The following is a 20611-nucleotide window of genomic DNA, read 5'->3' as shown; positions in this document are numbered from 1 at the left end:
ATTCACAGCAGTGTGCAGCAATATTAACTTTTAAAGTAAGATGTACACACAGCTTTGGTTATAACCTGACAATGATGTACTGTAAAGATTGCTACATGCAATACTGTTGCCCTTCAGATGAAACATTGTTAAATCCTGCCATCTTGCAAGGATCTCTCCCAGGGTACTGGCCAACATACTTGCAGCCCGGACCATCAAAACTAAATTGACTAGTCTTCTATCTAATTGCTGTTTGCAAGATGTTACTGTGAATTGCCACACACTACAAAGAAAGGCTGAGCATCTGCAAATTAAACCCGAAGTGCTTTGGAATTTTTTGACTTGCAAGTTATTCACTAAATGTAAATATGACTATATTAATTTGGACTCTGGGCATTGATGCAAGTCTGCACAGATTTTGGTACTGCTACTAAATCTTTTCTGTGATGGGACTTTTTTCCTTGGTAGGTGAAGCTATTTTCTTCCTGTCTTTCTTGCCCTATCCAAAAGATGAACAAGTGATCTATTAATCAAGTATTTATCATTTTGCCTGCTCTTGAATTGGCTGTTACAGGTCAACAAGTGCAGCTCAGTTTAACCTGGCAGCCTATTTTCTTTGCCACCCCTGTCCCTATTGCCTTCATCAGAATCAAACCTACATTTATCAGTGTAACATATTCTCACAATATGCCATAGGCCAGTCTGCCCTCTTGTGCAATTTAATAAAAGCTGAAGGTGATTAAGACAGTAGAATAATTAAAAACAAAGAAATACTCCAAGTAAATGCTGCAATCTTCAGGCTATGGCAGACATTCACTACTGCAGTAGTGGTCTATGTTTGGAGTATCTCTCCTGTGGTCGTATGAGCTATTTAGATTTAATAACAAGCTAACTAAGCTCTCAGGAGCCTGGATAAGTAGAGGCCTGTGATTGTTAGTTGTAGGGTCTCTGGAGAGGGCTGAGTTGAAAGGTCAAAGATCCCAGGTTTGAATCCTGGTCTGTGCTCTGTTAGTTGATACACCCATCCAAAAAAGCTCAAGTTTCTCCTGTGTATTTGGTACCTGCTGCGCAGAACAACACATAATTAGTTCTACGTCAGGAACAGACAGATCACTGTTTCACTAATGGAATGCATTCAAACCACTTGTTACTCAAATTATATTTTCTCCTGGCTGTAAGGTACAGTGTGACCCTACAGCTTCAAACTTCTTGACGCCAACCAGCTTCTTGCCTGACTGTTGGATATATCATTGCACAGAATAAAAACACATTTAACTTTCTCTTACTAAGTTGATTCAAGAAAATAGAACAGATGAGGATGTCGGGATTTGACATTCCTTGCTGAATAATTATTTTAAAATAGTTTGGAGATCATTTTTTAAAAAAAAATTATTAAGAATGAGCCAGCTCATCTTCCCTTTCCCTGCTGATTTATTGGCGCCACATCATTATAATTCTATCTTTTGTAACTTTCCCTCTGGCTGTGTTGCATAACACTTTCACAGTATGCTCTGAACTGATATTAGTAGGCTTGACATTCGATTAAATTATTTTGGGTTTGCGCAGTGCCTTCAATACAGTCATCAAGATCCTGTGAGACCTTTTTTAATTTTGCCAGGAGTAATTGGAAAAGCAGATAGGGAATTTTATCTAAAAAGCAATTCTACAATGATGAGTAACAGTGGCATAAAACAGCTAAAAGTTGGAATCATGTATTAGTCAGGTATGTTAGCTAGCAATAGCACTTGTCTTACTGTACTAAAAAGGCATCTGAAAAAAATCCGGAATATTACTTGAAATTAAATTGTTCCTGTAGAACCTTAGGATGCAAGTTTAAATAGATAAAGGGTACTTTTACGAAAGGTATCAAATATTTTTTGAAGGGCAAATTTGTGCAATAAACTTTAAAATAGAGAAATTAAGACAAATGCTCTGGAATCAATATTACAACGACCACAACGTGTGTATATATAGCATATTTTATACACTAAAACATCTCATGATGCATCACAGGAGCACGATAAAACAAAGAATGACATTGAGCTACAAAGAGATATTGGGGGAATTTTCCCATCCCACCTGCCATGGAATCGTAGCAGGCAAGGGCGGGAAGGGGGTGGTGGTGTGTGGGCCATGCATAGGTCCGTTGACCTTGAGTGGGATTTTCCAGGTTTGGGTGAGCATGGCAGTAAAATTCCATCCGTTATGTCAGAAACCCAAAGCTGGGTTAAAAAGGAAAGTTCTAATGAATGTCTTAAAGGAGAAAAGCAAGGTAGAGAGGCACCTTGAGCTAGCTCTGCCATTCAATACGGCCATGTCTTATTTTCTACCTCAACTCCACTTTCCCTCATTTATATCCATTGATTCTCTGAGAGACCAAAAATCTGTCTATCTTAGTCTTAAATATACAAAAAATTGGAGAATCCACAATCATTTGGAGTGAAGAATTCCAAAGATTCACAACTGTCTGAGTGAAGAGATTTTTTCTTATCTCACTCCTTTATCCTGAGACTGTGCCTCTATTTCATAGGTTCCCCAGCTAGGGGAAATAACCCCTCAGTATCTATCCTCTGAAGCCCCTTTAGAATAGTGTATGTTTCAATGAGATCATCTCTCAATCTTATGAAGTCCAAAGTGTATTGACCCAATTTACTCAATCTCTCTTCATAGGATAACACTCTGATCCCAGAAAACAATATACTTCACTACCATTTTAGGTATATCCTTCTTTTGATACTTCGAAACAGAGATCAAGACTGTACTCCAGCTATGGCATCACTATAGAAATTAACAATGCTTCCTCATTTTTGTATTCCAATCCCCTTATAATAAAGTCAAATATGCCAGATGCCCTTCTAATTGCTTCCTGTACCTGCATAATCATTTAGCATCCCTCGTTTGAGTACACCCAAGTCTCTGAGCATCAACAATTAGATATTTCATGCCTTTTAAAAAATATGTTGCTTTTCTATTCTTATCACCAAAATGAATAATCTCACACTTCTGCACATTCTTATTCCACCTTCCACCTTGATGCCCCCTTGCTTAACCAGATACATTGTTTGGTAGCCTCATTGTATCCTTCAGATAGATTACATTCTCACCTAGTTTTGTATCATCAGCAAACTAGGATATATTACTCTTAGTTTCTTTGTCTAAGTAGGCGGCATAATGGTTAGCACTGTTGCTTCACAGCATTAGGGACCCGGGTTTGATTCCCGGCTTGGGTCACTGTCTGGGCGAAGTCTGCACATTCTCCCTGTATCTGCATGGGTTTCCTCCAGGTGCTTCAGTTGCCTTGCACAGTTGGAAAGACGTTCTGATTAGGTGCATTGGCCATGAAAAAGTCTGCCTCAAAGTACCTGAATAGGCGCTGGAGTGTGGCGACTAGGGGATTTTCACAGTAACTTCATTGCAGTGTTAATATAAGCCTACTTGTGACACTAATAAATAAACTTTAAAACATAAGTCATAAATATAGATTGCAAATATTTGAGGCCCCTGCACTGATCCTTTCTGCACTTCCATTTGTTACATCCTGCCAACTTCAAAATGCTACCTTTATCCCATTCCCCTGTTTCTATCCATTAGTGAATCCTCTAACCATGCTAATATACTATTCCCAACTCTCTGAACCCTGGTGGTGAACCTTTTTGTATGGCACCTTCTCAGTTGCCTTTTGGAAATCCATATATGTTACATCTATTGGCTTCCCTTTGTCTTCCCTATTAGTTACAACTTGAAAGAGCTCTAATAAGTTTGTGAAACATGATTTCCCTTCCATAAAACCATGTTGCCTCTTTCAGATCGTACTTTTTTTTGTATTGTTAGGACTTTCCTCATAATAGCATTGCAGCATTAACTTGATGTCTGAGTAACAAGCCTTAAGTTTCTTGCTTTCTCTCTATCTCATTTCTTGAATAGAGGTGTTACATTTGCGAACATCCAATTCATTGAGACAGTTTTAGAATAGGGGGAATTTTGAAAAATCATAATCAGTGCCTCAACTATCTCTGCAGCTACCGCTTCCAGACCCTAGGGTGTAATTCGTCTGGTCTTGGGAATTGTCAGCTTTTAGTCCATTAAATTCCTCACTGTTATTAATCTCTTAATTGTCTTTTTTTCTCCTATGTAATTGTGTCTTCTCCTTTTTGAGTAGACTCAAAATATTTGTTCAACTCTGCTGATTCCTCATTTTCTGTGATCATTTATCCTGTCTCTGCCTCTAAAGGTTAGACATTTACTTTAGCTACTTTCCTTCTTTTTCATATACTTGTAAAATCTCTTATCTATTTTAAATTCATGAAACTGGTTCCTGAACTACCAATTTAGAAAGGATGAATTTTGATTAAAAACAGGATTATGGATGGATGGGCTTAACAAAAGTGTCTAGGTACTAGACAGCCAAACTTTGTTAGTAGTGTTAGGGTACTAGAAGAATGAACTTGGTTTTGAGAGATAAGCTATTATGGCAATGAGGGTGCCAGAGGAACAGGCTTGAATAGGAGACAGGATAGAAGCAATATGAGCTATTTTGAGAATAAATGTACTGGAGGAATGGGCTTGGACAGGGGAGCAATGGTATGAGCAGAAGAGTGCTGGATTAGAGTGTAAGGCACTTCAAAAATAGTCCAAGGACGGTGGGAATATTAGTTAGGCAAAGATCAGTGGGAAGATTAATGAACTTGAGAAATAGGGTCTTGTGATAGAAATATGTGCAACGAGACAGACTGTAGCTTAAAAAGATGCTGCAGACACAAATCAACCATGAGGTTTCAAAATTCATTAGCTACAGGGATCTGGTGAGTTAGCTTTAATTAAATAACAGCAATTGCCTATTGTGACGCAAACACTTTGAACACATACTGTACAATGATTTTTGCACCCATACAAATTACTACATTGTAGATTTCCTTGTGACTGATTCTTTTGTGCCTCAGTGACAGCCCTGGCAATTTTACCTTTGTACAGTGTAGCAATTTAATGAGACATGACATACTGTCAGCTAGTTTCTAGCAGCCCGAAATCTCAGCTTCACAAATTGCACTGACATCTGCAGGAAAGGACTAGTGCAATTGGTGGTTGTATCACTTTCCATTCTCGTGGCTTCATTCCGAGCAACAGTGGCTTAAAACAAAGCCATTCTTCTCACGGTGTGTATTACAGGAAACTGGGTATTTCCTTTTAGGTTTCCCTCTATTTCTATGGGGCTCTTTCACTCCCTGGAGTGACAATGGGCAGAATTCTCCCATGCCCATTCAGTGGCAGGCAGGAGGTGAGAATTTGGCAGAAGCATAAACAATCATTTTCACACCAATGCTAATTTTCCATGGTATCTTCTGTTGGTGCCCACCATGGTGGAGTGGAAAACTCACTGGAGGTCAGCATAAAACTAATCCTGCCCCAACAGAGATACTCACCCATTAATCCTCCTCCAGCCACTCACCTGTCAATCCCACCCCAACATAAGTACTCACCCAGCAATGTCTGACAGAGACACTCATCCACTGATCCCATCCCAATGGAGATATGCATCAGTTGCTCCTAGAGGGGATATGAGAAGGAGCCTTTTCACTTAAAGAGTAGTTCTATTTGAAAAGGTAGTGAGGCTATTTCCATACATAATTTTAAAATGGAGTTGTTGTTCTTGTAGATGAGGATATTTGAGTGTTATGGACTAAAAACAGAGACATGGGGATAAGCTTGTCTGTTTTTTCAATGCATAGGTGTGTCTGATTGAATGTCCTAAATCTGTGCTATGAGTTTCTATGATGCTGTGAAAAAAGAAATTCTATTGCTGTGATTGTTGTTCAGTCCATTTAATATCATTTCACAAGTTTCCCTCCTGGTTCCTGTATTTTACCAGTAGGTGCTGTTATCTGATAGAACATTAGCTGAGCAGATTCCTGCCACACCACCAGAATTGGCCATTGCTCTTGGAAAATTAGATCTAATAGTTATATCTCATAGTGAGATCAGCAACATCTATCCTATGTAGGCATCAACACAACACATCATCCCAACTATTCCTGTGCTCCACTCATCACATCATCCCAGTTCCATTTCAGTCCTCTGCAAATCACATTATAGCAAATGGTCCTCTCCTCTATATAACATATCCCAGACATTTCCATTCCCCTTCCCTTCCAGGTTCTAAATGAAGGAGGGGGAATGTGAGATGGAAGCAGCTTGGGGTATAGCTGTTTGATTTTAAGCTCTCTCCTCAAGGAAGACTGATGGACATCTGGTTGAAGTTAACACTGATGCTCCCAACAGGCTTCTTCCTTACAAATTCGGCTGTAAATGAATGGATATCTATTTCAAACCACACTCCAAGACATTTGATGCTTTTTGAAGCAATTCTCATGTGCCTCATTTTAAACAGACCACATTCAGTTGGATTCAGTTGATCTGGACCAAATTCTCTCTTCCTCAGTATGGTGCAGTGCCTTTCCTTATTTAAACAGAGTGTGTGTCATATTGCACATGTTGATCATCAGAAGGTTAACACAGCTGGGAATATTACACCGAAACCATAAGATGGCACTTCCTATTTATTTTATTAATCATTCTTTAAATCTTGCTGATCAGTTATTTGAAATAATGTGAGCTTCTGTCTCATGGAAATTTCTACATCTGAGGTAATGTAAAAACCCTGAAGGCTATAAAGAGTTTTAGTAGGATTACATAGAGTAATACAACACGGAAACAGCCATTCAGCCAAACTAGTCCATACCAGTGTTCATCGCCATCTGAATCTCCTTGCATCTTTCTTCACCAAAATCTGCATTTGTACCCTCTATCCTGTCTCCCTCATTTTGTTGTCTAGCATCCCCTTAAAAATATCTACAGTATCCATTTCAAGCATCCTCTGTGGCGCTCTTCTCACACTTACTGGGTAAAGAAATTTCTTCTGAATTCTCTTGGTAACTACCTTAACTAATTACAGGCCATCAACTTATACTCTTCTAACAATAGGAAGCATTCCTCCTTTCAAAAATTTTAGTAACTTTGAAGACCTCTATCTAAGAGGGTCCCCTCTTAGCCTCTCCTTTCCTGATTCACCTACCCACATATTTCTGGTATTCTCTGCACCCTCTCCAGTGATGCTGTAACCTTTTTATGACATTGCAACCAAACCTGCATGTAGTATTCTCAGTCTATTCAAACCTATGTTTGATACAGGTTTAGCAAAACTACTTTTCAATTCTGTCCATCTAGAAATAAAACCTAGTGTTTGGTTTGCTTTTTTGAATGGCCTTGCCAACCTGTGGTACAACTTCAAATGATTGATGTATCCTTTTATTCTACACTCCACTTAAACTCATACCTTCCAAGTAATAGGTGACCTACCTATCCTTCCTATCAAAATGTACTACTTCACATTATTTGTGTTGAATTTGGGAAGCAGTCTCATGATGTTGCCAGATTGATCACATTTACCTGCTTATAGTGATTTTTCTGTTCACAAACAATAAAGCAAGATTTTGAGATTGGATAGCCAATCACAACTGACTCTGATCCTGATACCAAAAGGATGGGGTGAGGAGGGAGAGTGATGAAAGCGGAGGGTGTAGTGTGAGTGGAGGGAGTGGCATGAGGAGAGGAGGAGTGGTGTGATATGAGGGAAGGGGATGGTCTGAGGGGAACATAAGAATGTAAAAACAAGGAGCAGGAGTAGGCCATCTGGCCCCTCGAGCCTGCTCCACCATTCAGTAAGATCATGGCTGATCTTTTTGTGGACTCAGCTCCATTTACCTGCCCGCTCACCATAACCCTTAATTCCTTTACTGTTCTAAAATGCATCTATCCTTGCCTTAAAAACATTCAATGAAGTAGCCTCAACTGCTTCACTGGGCAGGGAATTCCACAGGGGATTCCTTCATTGTGTGAAGAAGTTCCTCCTCAACTCAATCCTAAATCTGCTTCCCCTTCTTTTGAGGCTATGCCCCCTAGTTCTAGTTTCACCTGCCAGTGGAAAAAGCTCCCCTGCTTCTATTTTATCTATTCCCTTCATAATTTTATATGTCTTATAAATCTCCCCTCATTTTTCTGAATTCCAATGAGTATAGCCCCACTCTACTCAGTCTCTCCTTATAAGTCAACCCTTTCAACTCCAGAATCAACCTAGTGAATCTCCTCTGCACCCCCTCCAATGCCAGTATATCCCTTCTCAAGTAAGAGACCAAAATTGTGCACAGTACTCCGGGTGTGGCCTCACCAGCACCTTATACAGCTGCAACATAATCTCGCTGTTTTTAAACTCCATTCCTCTAGCAATGAAGGACAAAATTCCATTTGCCTTCTTAATTATCTGCTGCACCTGCAAACCAATTCCTTGAGATTCTTGCACAAGGACACCCAGGTCCCTCTGCATAGCAGCATGCTGCATTTTTTTTTACCATTTAAGTAATAGTCCATTTTGTTGTTATTCCTACCAAAATGGATGACCTCACATTTACCAACATTGTACTCCATGTGCCAGACTCTTGCCCACTCACTTAGATTATCTATATCCCTTCGCAGACTTTCAGCATCCTCTGTACACTTTGCCCTTCCACCCATCTTAGTGTCATCTGCGAATTTTGACTCACTACACTTGGTCCCCAGGTCCAAATCATCTATGTAAGTCATAAACAATTGTGGTCCCAACACTGATCCCTGAGGCATACCACTAGTCACTGATCGCCAACCAGAAAAACACCCATTTACCCCGCACCTTCTTTGCTTTCTGTTAGTTAACCAATCCTCTATCCATGCTAATACATTACCCATAACACTGTGCACCTTTATCTTTTGTAGCAATCTTTGCTGTGGCAATTTGTCAAATGCCGTCTGGAAATCCAGATACACCACATCCACAGGTTCCCCGTTGTCCACTGCACATGTAATGTTCTCAAAGAACTCCGCCAAATTAGTCAAACATAACCTGCCCTTTATGAACCCACGCTGCGTCTTACCAATGGGACAATTTATATCCAGATGTCTCGCTATTTCTTCTTTGATGATCGATTCAAGCATTTTCCTTACTACAGAAGTTAAGCTAAATGGCCTATAGTTACTTACCTTTTGTCTCCTCTTTGAAACAGTGGCATCACATCTGCTGTTTTCTAATCTGTGGGAACCATCCCAGAGTCCAGCGAATTTTGGTAAATTATTACTAATGCATTTGCTATTTCTCCCGCCATCTCTTTTAGTAGAGATGGTTTCTAGGTTCTCACCTGTCATAGCCTTCCTGTCATCAATTTTTGGCATGTTATTTGTGGCTTCCACTGTGAAGACTGACACAAAATACCTGTTCAATGCTTCAGCCATTTTCTCATGTCCAGTTATTACATCCCCCTTTTCATCCTCCAAAGGACCAATATTTACTTTCACCTCTCTGTTTTATGTATTTGTAGAAACTTTATCTGTTTTTATATTCTGAGCCAGTTTACTCTCATAATCCAGCTTACCTTCCTTTATAGCTTTTTTCATGGCTTTCTGCTGACCTTTAAAGATTTCCCAATCCTCTAAGTTTCCACTAATCTTTGCCACTTTGTATGCATTTTCTTTCAATTTGATACCCTCCTTTATTTCCTTAGATATCCATGGCAGATTATCTCTTTCTACAGTCCTTCCTTATCACTGGTATATATACTTTTGCTGAGCATTGTGAAAGATCGTCTTGAAGGTCCTCCACTGTTCCTCAGTTGTCCCACCATAAAGTTTTTCCTTCTAGTCTACCTTAGCTAACTCCTCTCCCATCTCTTTATAGTCTCCTTTGTTTAAGCACAAGACACTGGTATTGGATTTTACCATCTCATGCTCCATCTGATTTTAAAATCAACCATACTGTGATTGCTTCTGCCAAGAGGATCCCTAACTGCAAAATTATTAATTATTCACATCGCATTACACAGGACCAGATCTAGGATGGCTTGCTCCCTTGCCGGTTCCATTACATACTGTTCAAGGAAGCTATCGCGGATACATTTTATGAACTTCCCCTCAAGGCTACCTTGATTGACCTGGTTTGACCAATTGATATGTAGATTAAAATCCTCCATGACAATTGATGCCTCCACGTCTGCCTATGCGGGGTTCCAATATCCAATTCTTGGTCCCCATATTCAAGGGGGGATACTTTCACTGGAGGTGGTGCAGCATTGGTTTCTGGATTGGGAAGTAAATATGGTGTATACTCTCTGGAATTTAGAAGAATGAGAATTTATCTCAGTGAAATTTGTAAGATATTTGTAAGGGCTTGACAGGTTTGACATTGAAAGGTTCACTTCATTAAAGGGCCAGTAGGAGCAGTGATCACCAGTGAGACAGGTTGAAAGCTGGGGCAGACAACATGTGGTCAAAGATACAACTTAAAATTTGAAAGGGCTGGTTGCTGGAGGGGAATACCCTCCTGGAAATTGATGGGGCCACGAGAGCTGGCTTGCCTGAATGTGGCCTTGTTGTCTGATAAATCTTTGCTGCCTGGGCGGCCACTGGGCGGCTGCTTCAATTTAGTTGATAGTATCTTTGCACACAAACTTATTAGCAGGGAGCATGTGTAGGCTATTCACCTCCTTGTGGTAGGGAAGAAGTTGCTCCACTGTCACCACCATAAAACAGCCCAAAATGGGTCCTTAATTATGGAAATTGAGTGCTTGACTCCTTGGAGTCTTTTGGCCCTGCCATTGATAAAATGCTCTCAAAGATGGGACCGTGTTGGAAAGGCCGTTTCAGTGTAGCTCCCTGTGATTTTATCAAACCTCCCACCCACCCTTCTTCCTCCCCTCTTCTAGCCAGCTTCTCAGGGTCTAACAAAATACAGGCAGAACCATCTGGTTCTGTAGTCTTGTGAATGCGCAACAGCTATCAATCTCTTCAGTTAAAGTTTTAGATGAAACAGCATCTCACTTAATGTGATAACAGTCTTCCAATTGATGATCAAGACGTTATGGATCCGAGGTCACGCCACAGCTCCACCAGACTGACATCTGCTTGGAGGCAAAAGAAGAACATTTATAAGAGAGAATGTGGTTGTGAGACATTCCAAGAGTTGTTCAGTATATTAAGTAATTTGGGGTGATGCAGGGAAAGAGTCTGGGGACAGGATTTTCAGAGTTGGGAAGAAAGAGCAGATAGTACCAGCATCTGGAAGTCCTGCCCCCTTTCTCAGAGTCTTTGACTTTCACAGCTCTCTGACAGAGGGTGGGTTGTAAAATGCACACACAGCAAATAAAAATTAGATGGACTGTTTGAAAAGAAAGACCATTTCAGGAAACCATGATTTTCGCTCCAAAAATCATCCTCAACTCACAGTATATGTTTCAAATTTGGTGTTCTAGGAACATAGAAACATAGAAAATAGGAGTAGGAGTAGGACATTCAGCCCTTCGACCCTGTTCCACCATTCAGCATCATCGTGACTGGTCCTCTATTTTAACAACATACTCCTGTGCTCTCCCCTGATGCCTTTAGAGCCTAGAATTTTATTTCCTTATTAAATATATTCAGTGACTTGGCCTCCACAGTATTCTGTGATAGAGAATTCCATAGGTTCATCACCCTCTGATTAAAGAAATTTCCCCTCATCTCAGTCCTTAGTGGCCCACCCTGTATCCAGAGACTGTGACCCCTTGTTCTAGACTTCTCAACCACAGGAAACATCATCCCTGCATCCAGTGTGTCCAGCCGTGTTAAAGTGTATTTCAGTGAGATTCCCTCTCATTCTTCTAAACTTAAGTGATTAGAAGCTTAGTAGAGCAAATCTCTCCTCATAGACAATGCTGCCATCCTAGGAATAAGTCTGGTGAACCTTTGAAGTACTACATCTATGGCAAGTATTTACTTTCTTAGGTAAGGAGATTAAAACTGCATGCAGTTCTCCAGATGTGGTCTCACCTCCATGTACAGCTGCAGTAAGACATCCTTGCTTCTGTAGCCAAGTTCACTTGCAATCAAGGCCAACATATCATTTGTCTTCCTAACTGCTGCTGCACTTGCATGCTTGCTTTCAGTGATTGTTTTACAGGTACACCTAGGTTCATTTGTACATCAACAATCAACACATCAACAATCTATAACCATATAAATAGTACTTTACCACTCTGCTTTTCTACTGAAGTGAATAATTTCACTTACCCACTTTATACTGTACCTGCCATATATTCGCTGTCTCACTCAACTTTTCTAAATTGCCTTGAAACCTCACCACTCAGCAACTTGGAAATATTACAAAAACAGGAAATGCTGAAAAATCTGAACAGATCTGACAGCACATGTGGAGAGAGAATGGAGACAATATTTCAAGTTAGTCTGACTCTTTGTCTCTGACCCTTGCATCCCATGGAGACCTCCATGACAGGTTCACGTCTAGGTGATCCTGTTGTAAATGGCGCAGTGTCAATATGTGGCAGGGTGTCAATTTCTGGAGGGAGGGAGTGGGTGTGTTAATTATATTAAAATCTATTCAAATGCATGGCAACATTGCCAGCAAGGGATGGGGAGGGACCTGAAATCACAAACTCACTCGGAAGAACTGCGACTGCCAGATCTTGAAATCCTGCTGGCATTCGCACAGATGGCGCGTGTGGGCTCAGGATTGCCCCAATAAATTGGAGTCTATATCAGCACTCCACTTTCCTGGATAATGAAAGAAAACCTTGGAAACAGAGGAACACCAGGATAAGACTATTTTGACGATGCGGTTTCACAGTGTTCATTCTTGCATGCAGGACACCAGGAACAGAGCTACATAACCTCATAGGAGAAACTCTCATACTGCAGAGCCCAACTATTTGGGCTCACAATTAGATAACAGGATACTAAATGCCCCCCACCCTACCACCCCCCCCCCCCCCGAGCTTTCCCCTTCTCAACAACCCCCTGCCCCAACGAAACCTAAACTGTAAGAAGGCAAGTTGTCCAGAAGTCTCCAAAAAGGAATATCTGAGGGGAGGACAATCTACTCCCCTTGTAATATATTCTCCACAAAATCTCGAAATGGATAATCAGATCTGTCCATACCTTCATAGGAGACCAACAACAATTCCTTAACCCCAAAATCTTTAACAAAATACAAAATAAAATCACAACACCATTCATTTTAAAGAAGATTTCCCTCAACCACTATGAGGACTTAAAAAATCATACCTACCACCTTTACACCAAACCGCTTTCCCACCATCATGCAGTAATGCTACTCATATTATCCATAATTAAAGTAAAGGATACCATTTAATAAAACCCTCCATTATAAATGCAAAGATTACAATGCAAAAAAAAATCACACCACCCTGATGGGCAGCCTGGTGGCACAGTGGTTAACACTGCTGCCTCACAGTGTCAAAGACCTCAGTTCAAATCCGGCCTTGGGTCATCATCTGTATGGAGTTTACACATTCTCCCTATGTCTGCCTAGGTTTCCTCCCACACTCCAAAGATGTGCGGGTTAGGTTCATTGCCATGGTAAATTGACCATAGTGTCAGGGGGATTAGCAGGGTAAATATGTGGGGTTACAGGAATAGGACCTGGGTGGGATTATCAGTGCAGACTCAATGGGCCGAATGGCCTCCTTCTGCACTGTAGGGAATCTATCATTCTATGATGCCATACAACTAACTCAGCATGCTCCCCAAATTAAAGATGGAGACCCTTTGTCAGTCTACAGCAAAGGAAATTTCTCTGTATTACAAACACTAAACCCTAGGGATTTGAATTTGATACACAGCATGTTTGAGGATCTGGGTTTATACAAGACAGAGTTTCGAAGAGAATAAGAGTACAGAGGAGGATGTTATTAATTAACTTCCCAGTACATTCCTACAGAAAAGAAGTATAGTGAAAGGAAGGTTTACAGGGAAATGACCACAGAGCAAAGAATTGTTGTCTCAAGTGAAACCAGAAACAAAAGTCCAATGATGTATTCCTCCACAGGGTTCAACAGGCTGAACTGATGCTGGATAATCCAATCTTCCAGGAGAGATGACTTCCATGATGGGATAGGGACTTAGAGATAAGTTAGTTTTGTAGATGATGGTATAGAAATTAAAACATCCCAGTGAAAAATGGAAAAACGGAAAGAAGTCTCACAACACAAGGTTAAAGTCTAATAGGTTTATGTGAAATCACGAGTTTTTGGAGTGCTACTCCTTCATTAGGTGAGTGATGGAAAAATGACAGACTGAGCTTTTCAGTTCCACAAGGCAATATTGCAGGTTCCTCCAGCTAGGGAATCATGTCACATGACTCTCACCACTTCAAATTTGACAAAAGGTGTATATTCCTTTGTCTGGATTCCAGTGATTGTTAATGTTCCAACCATTAAGAATTTGAAAGAAAGATGCAGAGTCTTTTTTCCTAACAAATTAGAAGACACTGATGGCCAGACCTGCCTTATGAAATGTAGACATACTTTGAATGAATTTTGTCTGTGCAGCCTTCAGGGTCATTAGGGCATCTTCATGGATAATGAGGAGTCAGCTTCTCTGATACTGCTTGAAAGTTCCCTTTGTTCGGAGTTAGAGGTAGGCATAGCTTTAGCCTTTTTAAAGTCTTTGACAAGTTTTTAAAATTTTAGAAATTAGCCAGGAGGATACCTATATTTTTTTTAAAATTGCTGTATTACACAAAGTAATCATTTGGCTTTTCTGCCATTTCTCTATTCCCCATTATAAATTTTCCTGACTCTGCTTGTAATGGAGCCACATTATGTATGCACCTTCCTTGGCCACCAAATCCTTTTGGCTCAGAGGCAGGGATGCTATCCACTGCACCACAAGACCTCCTTATAATTGCTGCAAACTATGTGATAATTCTTTCATGATTTCATTGCCTGTGAAGTGTCATACCATAGACAATCAACCAATTTTCCCCTCACACCTTCATAATGTGTTTTGTTCAAATTTAGCACCCTGGCTTCAGATTGAACTACCTCACCTCCAAACAGAATGTAAAATTCTACCATGTTTTGGTCACTTATCTCTTTCTTATAAAAAGCTCTTTAGGTAATTTTAAGTAGCTTTTTCTCATGACATAATACTAAATCTGAAACAGCCTGTTCTCGAGTCAGTTCCTCTGCACATTTGTTTAGAAAACCCTTTCCTAACACACTCCAGAAACTCATCCTCCACATCATTACTGCTCATTAGATTTTTCCATTCTATATGCATATTGAAGTCACTCATGATTACTGTATTACCCATGTTACATTAATTCCATATTACACACTTCCATTACTGGTTGGTGGCTTGTAAATAGGTCTTACCAATATTGGCTGCCCTTGCTGTTTTTCTAGGCCCACCATAACAAATTCCACATTTTGTTCTTCCCATCTGAGATCCCCCCCGCTCTCCCCACCACTGTGGTGACAAGCAGCTGCACATGTTCATCTGTCCTTCATGCCACACGGCGACAGACCCACTTGCAACTGAATTAGTAGCAGTGGCAATGCAATGGGGTCTATAAAAGGTCATTAATTGGCCACCTAAGGGCCTTAGTTGGTGACGGTGCAGTCAACCTTGGGCCTCCCTGCCCAGAGTTTAATTCTAGTGGAGGCGGAGAGACAGCAGGGTTCTTATCTGAATAAATGCCTTTCCTGCATCCAAACATGCTAGAATGTTCTGCCTATGGAGTCTCAGACCCAAAGGACTTTGGATTTTGTGTCAGTAGTTGGATTTCCAGAGATGCAAAGTGTGATAGATTGCACAAATATTGCCATCAAAGCACCATTTCAGGAGGTGTGCAGATATATAAATAGAATGTCTTTTCATTGTATCCATATGCAACTTGTGTGTGACCACAATAATGTCTTCCTCCAGCTGTTTGCTCGATTTTCTGGATGCTGCCATGAGTCTGATGGAGTCAAAGCTGCCGCACCATTTTGAGCTTGAACCTCAAGTCCGTGGCTGGCCACTGTGAGACAAAGGTTATCATTGACAAGGTGGCTGTTTATTTCATTGCATTAACCAGGACCAGAGCAGTAGTGTAACAGAAATCACTTCCAGACCAAGTCACTCAGCAAATAGGCGACTGAACATTTAAAATTACATTTCTGATGCCTTGAATGCTCAACAGGAGCACTGCAATACTCATCCACAAAGTTGTTAATGATAATGGTGGCTTGCTACATGCTGTATAATACACCATGCTGCAAATGGCTGTACAGATACAGGATCCAAATATCAAGGTGAAGACCATTCATCAGAGGAACAGATTGAAGAGGAGGAGGAGAAACGTTTCCCTCCAATAAAGATGTAACTGAAGAGGAGGAAGGGGACGATGGGGAAATGTTGAAAGGTATGCTCAAGTACCTGGGGCTGGCTCAACCCATGAACCATAGTCAAGGTTCTTCTCGAAAGCAGCATTGAAGATCTGGCTTCAGCTTCAGAAGCAAATAGCTGGCCAACCATTGCAATATAAGTGTCCGTAAGCCGATCGGTGACTGACATCTTCCAGAAGATACCCATTCCCCAACAAGCAAGAAAATTTGCAAAGCTCCTTGAGACTCTGGCATTATAATAGATTAATTCTTCACTTTTCAAAGTCTGGAATAGTCCGTCTTGAAGGATTGATCTTGAGATGCCAAGTAACCTGCAAGTGTATACTTTGGAGGCTGCCAAAGAAATGGGGACCAAGTCACCTAGTAGCAAACCTGGTCTGGTCCTTATCCCAGCAGTGTACCTTTGCAGTGAGAGTTGAGACTGGTAACCTGCATCTATGATATTCGACCAAGTGAAACACTGTGGCCCCTATTTTACCATTTTGATTTTAAGTGCTGTGTGGACTTGAAACTGGGAGTGTTTCAGATCCAACTTTTAGACTTGTTTTCAGGCACCCCCATATATACATTGCCTGAAAAAATATCAGCACTTCTGAATTGCATTGCAGAAGTCTGTGGGCTGGGCTTAACGCAACCAAAATCCTGCAGCTCCGATTGGCGCCTCCAATTGCGCGTGCACAGAAAAAAAGAATGCGACCTCCCTGCCACATCGCTCCTGGGCTAGGTAATGCCTCCCTTGGTCTCCATAGACATTGCCGCCCCCTACAGTACTGACTCCCTTATCTCCTTCCCACCCAGACCAATCACAGGCACCTCCCCCCCTTCCCCCTCACTGATCTCAGGCAGAATGGCTGTGGAGCCCCCCCTTCCCCTCACATCTCAGGCAGAGTGACGGCGGACCTCCTCTTCCCTCTCATTGACCTCAGGCAGAGCGGCAGTGGACCCTCCCATACACACACACACACACACACCACCACCCCCCACCACTCCCCACCACCCCCCACTACTCCCACACCCCACCACCGATCTCAGGCAGAAAGACACTTGGCACTTACTTCCTCACTAACTGGAGAGCCTGAATTGGTCTTCTGTGGAACATGTCTGTTTCGTGCTCATTCTGAATGGAGGAATTGCTAGGAAGGTTTGGCATGCAGCCCCATTGAGTCAATTTAAATGGATGCAAATGCATGCCGACCTTACCAAGTTCTTACGCCCAAAAACGGGCGCAACTTGATGGTAAAATTGGGCCCCGTAACCCTAAGCTCTGCAGAATAAAAGCACGCTTAAGGCCAGACTATTGTCCAGACCATTCACCATAAAGTGACACTACTGTGGCACTTGGGATTCTTTCAGACTGGTCAGTGTAGCAACTCAGCACAGTTCATTGTCAGACCACGGCTTGTCACACCAAGAAGGGTAAGGACAGTCAGCTCCCATAAACACTATATTACCTAAAAGGCTCATTTGTGGTGACCCGTGAAGTCACCCCCGGGTTGACCTTCTGGAGGGTTGGATAGAGTGAGCTGCTGATGCATAACGGTTGTCCATTCTAGCAACTCTTGAAGTATTCCACAGAGGTTAGCACTTGTATTCTGAAAAGACTGCTCCCAGGTTACTGAGTGAGCCTTGTATGCTTCACAGGGAGTTACGCTGCTCTTGGATCCACTCCAAGTGATGCTTCATCAGTCTCTTCATAAATTGGCTGTTCTCCCATAGTCGGAGCTCATGTGGTTGAACTTCCAAAAAGAAAAAAACAGTAGAAATAAGAATACTGGTCTGAACCGGTTATCTGTATTTTAAAATAGAATACTAGTGAAAAAAGGGAAATGTGAATGCTGGTCTGAACAATTTTTTTTACCTTCTGGGCTCTGAAACGTGGTCTTGCACATTACTGCAATGTCTGCATGTCTGTTCTGCTGATCCAAGTACTCTGCTCCATATGGTGATTCCTCACGCCCTGTTTCTATGCCAACTGGAACATCATCATCACTGCCCTCTCTCCTCTGAGATATCTTTGACCCTGGCACCTCCTCCTGCACTTCAGTGCTGTACACTTCACCTCATGTAACTGACTCTAAATGTGTGCTACTGCCCTTAGCAATGATAGTATCTGTGATGGTGGATTGTGGGCTTGTCACATGAGCTTCTTCAGACATCTCTTCCTCGTCTTCCTGATGCCAGAGGAGATTTCAGCTTTGGACGGTGCCTTGCGGTGATGGGATTTGTGTGGAACGCAACAGGGGATAATTATTGTAAACCTTGGTCAATGTGAACCAATGTGCACCCGCATGTCATTTTCAAGAATCATATGAGCAGAACTCTTAGTCTGAAACCCTTCTTTAGTGCTTTTCCAGGTGCCAAATTACCATCATGCTCAGTCCATCTCTCCAATGCTGAATAACCATCACCATTATTGATGAAACCATGCTCGAAGGTGCCTATGAGATAATGCCTTTAGCAGCTGCTATGGACATTTTGCCATCTCCTATACTGACCTGGGAAGGTACACTTGCAATCTGCATGGCCCCCTCCTGCACTGGTCTAATTAGCCTCAAATTTACATATCCACTTTGATCCAGGACACTCTTGGTTTTTTGAATTCTCTCTTGCAATTAATTAGTAAAGACAGATTTAAGGTCATCGAGTCTGACATCCAAGGACCAGCTTGATGAATTTTGTGGTGTGTCACATTGAGTTTTCAGATCCCACCTTATTAATTAAACGTAGAAACATAGAAGATAGGATTAGGAGGAGGCCATTCAGCCCTTTGAGCCTGCTGCACTATTCAGCATGATCATCAAATTCAATAGCCTAATACTGCTTTCTCCCCAAAACTCTTTGCTCCATGTGGTATATCTAGCCGCCTGCTGAATACATTTAATATTTTAGCATCAACTGCTTCCTGTGGTAATGAATTCCACAGGCTCTCCACTCTTTGGGTGAAGAAATGTCTCCTCACCTCCATCCTAAATGGCCTATCGTGTATCATCAGACTGTGGCCCCTGGTTCTGGAATCCCCCACCATTGGGAACTTCCTCTCTGCATCGACCCTGTCGACTCCTGTTAGAATTTTATAAGTCTCTATGAGATCTTCCCTCATTCTTCTGAACTCTAGTGGAAACAATCCTAACCTAGTCAATCTCTCCTCATACATCAGTCCTGCCATTCTCAGAATCAGCCTGGTAAACATTTGCTGCACTCCCTCAAGAGCAAGAACGTCCTTCCTCAGAAAGGGAGATCAAAACTGCACACAATATTCTAGGTGTGGCCTCACCAAGGGCTGGTATAATTGCAACAACACATCCCTGCTCCTGTACTTGAAACCTCTTGCAATGAAGGCCAACATGCCATTTGCCTTCTTTATCGCTTACTGCACCTGCATGCTTACCTTCAGCCACTGGTGTAAAAGGACACCAGGTCCAGCTGCACACTCTCCTCTCCCAATTTACAGCCATCCAGGTAGTAATCTTCCTTCTTGTTATTGCTTCCAAAGTGATAACCTCACATTCATCCAAATTATACTGCATTTGCCATTGATTTGCCCACTCACCCAACCTGTCCAAATCATGCCTAAGGATCTCTGCATCCTTGGCACAATTCACTCTCCCACCCAACTTGTTATCATCTGCAAACTTTGAGATGTTACATTTTGTTCCCTCATCCAAATCATGAATATGTATTGTGAATAGCTGGGGTCCCAGCACCAATCACTGTAGCACCCACTAGTTACTGCCAATTTGAAAAGGACCTATTAATTCCTACTCTTTGTTTCGTCTCTGCCAACCAGTTTTCTATCCAGCTCAATACACTTCCCCTAATCCCATGCACTTTAATTGTTCATGATAAAAGTCTCTTATGCGGGACTTTGTCAAATGCTTGCTGAAAGTCCAAATATATCATATTGATTGGCTCCCCCTTGTCAACTCTTCGACTTACATCTTCAAAGAATTCCAACAGATTTGTCAAGTATGATTTCCCCTTCATAAATCCATACTGACTCTGTCTGATCCTGCCACTGCTTTCTAAATGCTCTGCCATAAAGTCCTTGATAATGGATTCAAGAATTTTCGTCACTACCGAAGTTAGACTTACTGGTCTAAATTCCCTGTTTTCTCTCTACCTCCCTGTCCAAAATTGGAGTGACATTAGCTATCCTCCAATCTGTAGGGATTGTCCCAGAGTCTATAGAATCCTGGAAGGTGATCACCAATGCATCTACTATTTCTAGAGCCACTTCCTTAAGTACTCTGGGATGTAGTTTATCAGGCCCTGGGGATTTATCCGCCTTCAGTCCCATCAATTTTCCCAGCACCATTTCTCTACTAATATTGATCTCCCTCAATTCTTCCCTCTCACTAAATCTTCCATTC

The 20611-nt window shown here is 41.6% G+C and overlaps 1 protein-coding gene across 1 annotated transcript in view; it reads left to right on the top strand.

The window, feature by feature from the left end:
* Positions 1-20611, top strand: part of LOC145354675 (ankyrin repeat and fibronectin type-III domain-containing protein 1-like) — an 859363-nt gene that overhangs the window by 595632 nt on the left and 243120 nt on the right. The window lies entirely within an intron of this gene.

This window comes from Carcharhinus amblyrhynchos, chromosome 18 (assembly GCF_965287045.1).
Source record: "Carcharhinus amblyrhynchos chromosome 18, sCarAmb.v2.hapA, whole genome shotgun sequence".
NCBI lineage: Eukaryota > Metazoa > Chordata > Chondrichthyes > Carcharhiniformes > Carcharhinidae > Carcharhinus > Carcharhinus amblyrhynchos.
Note: the sequence above shows the minus strand (reverse complement) of the source record. Positions and strands in the feature narration are given on the sequence as shown.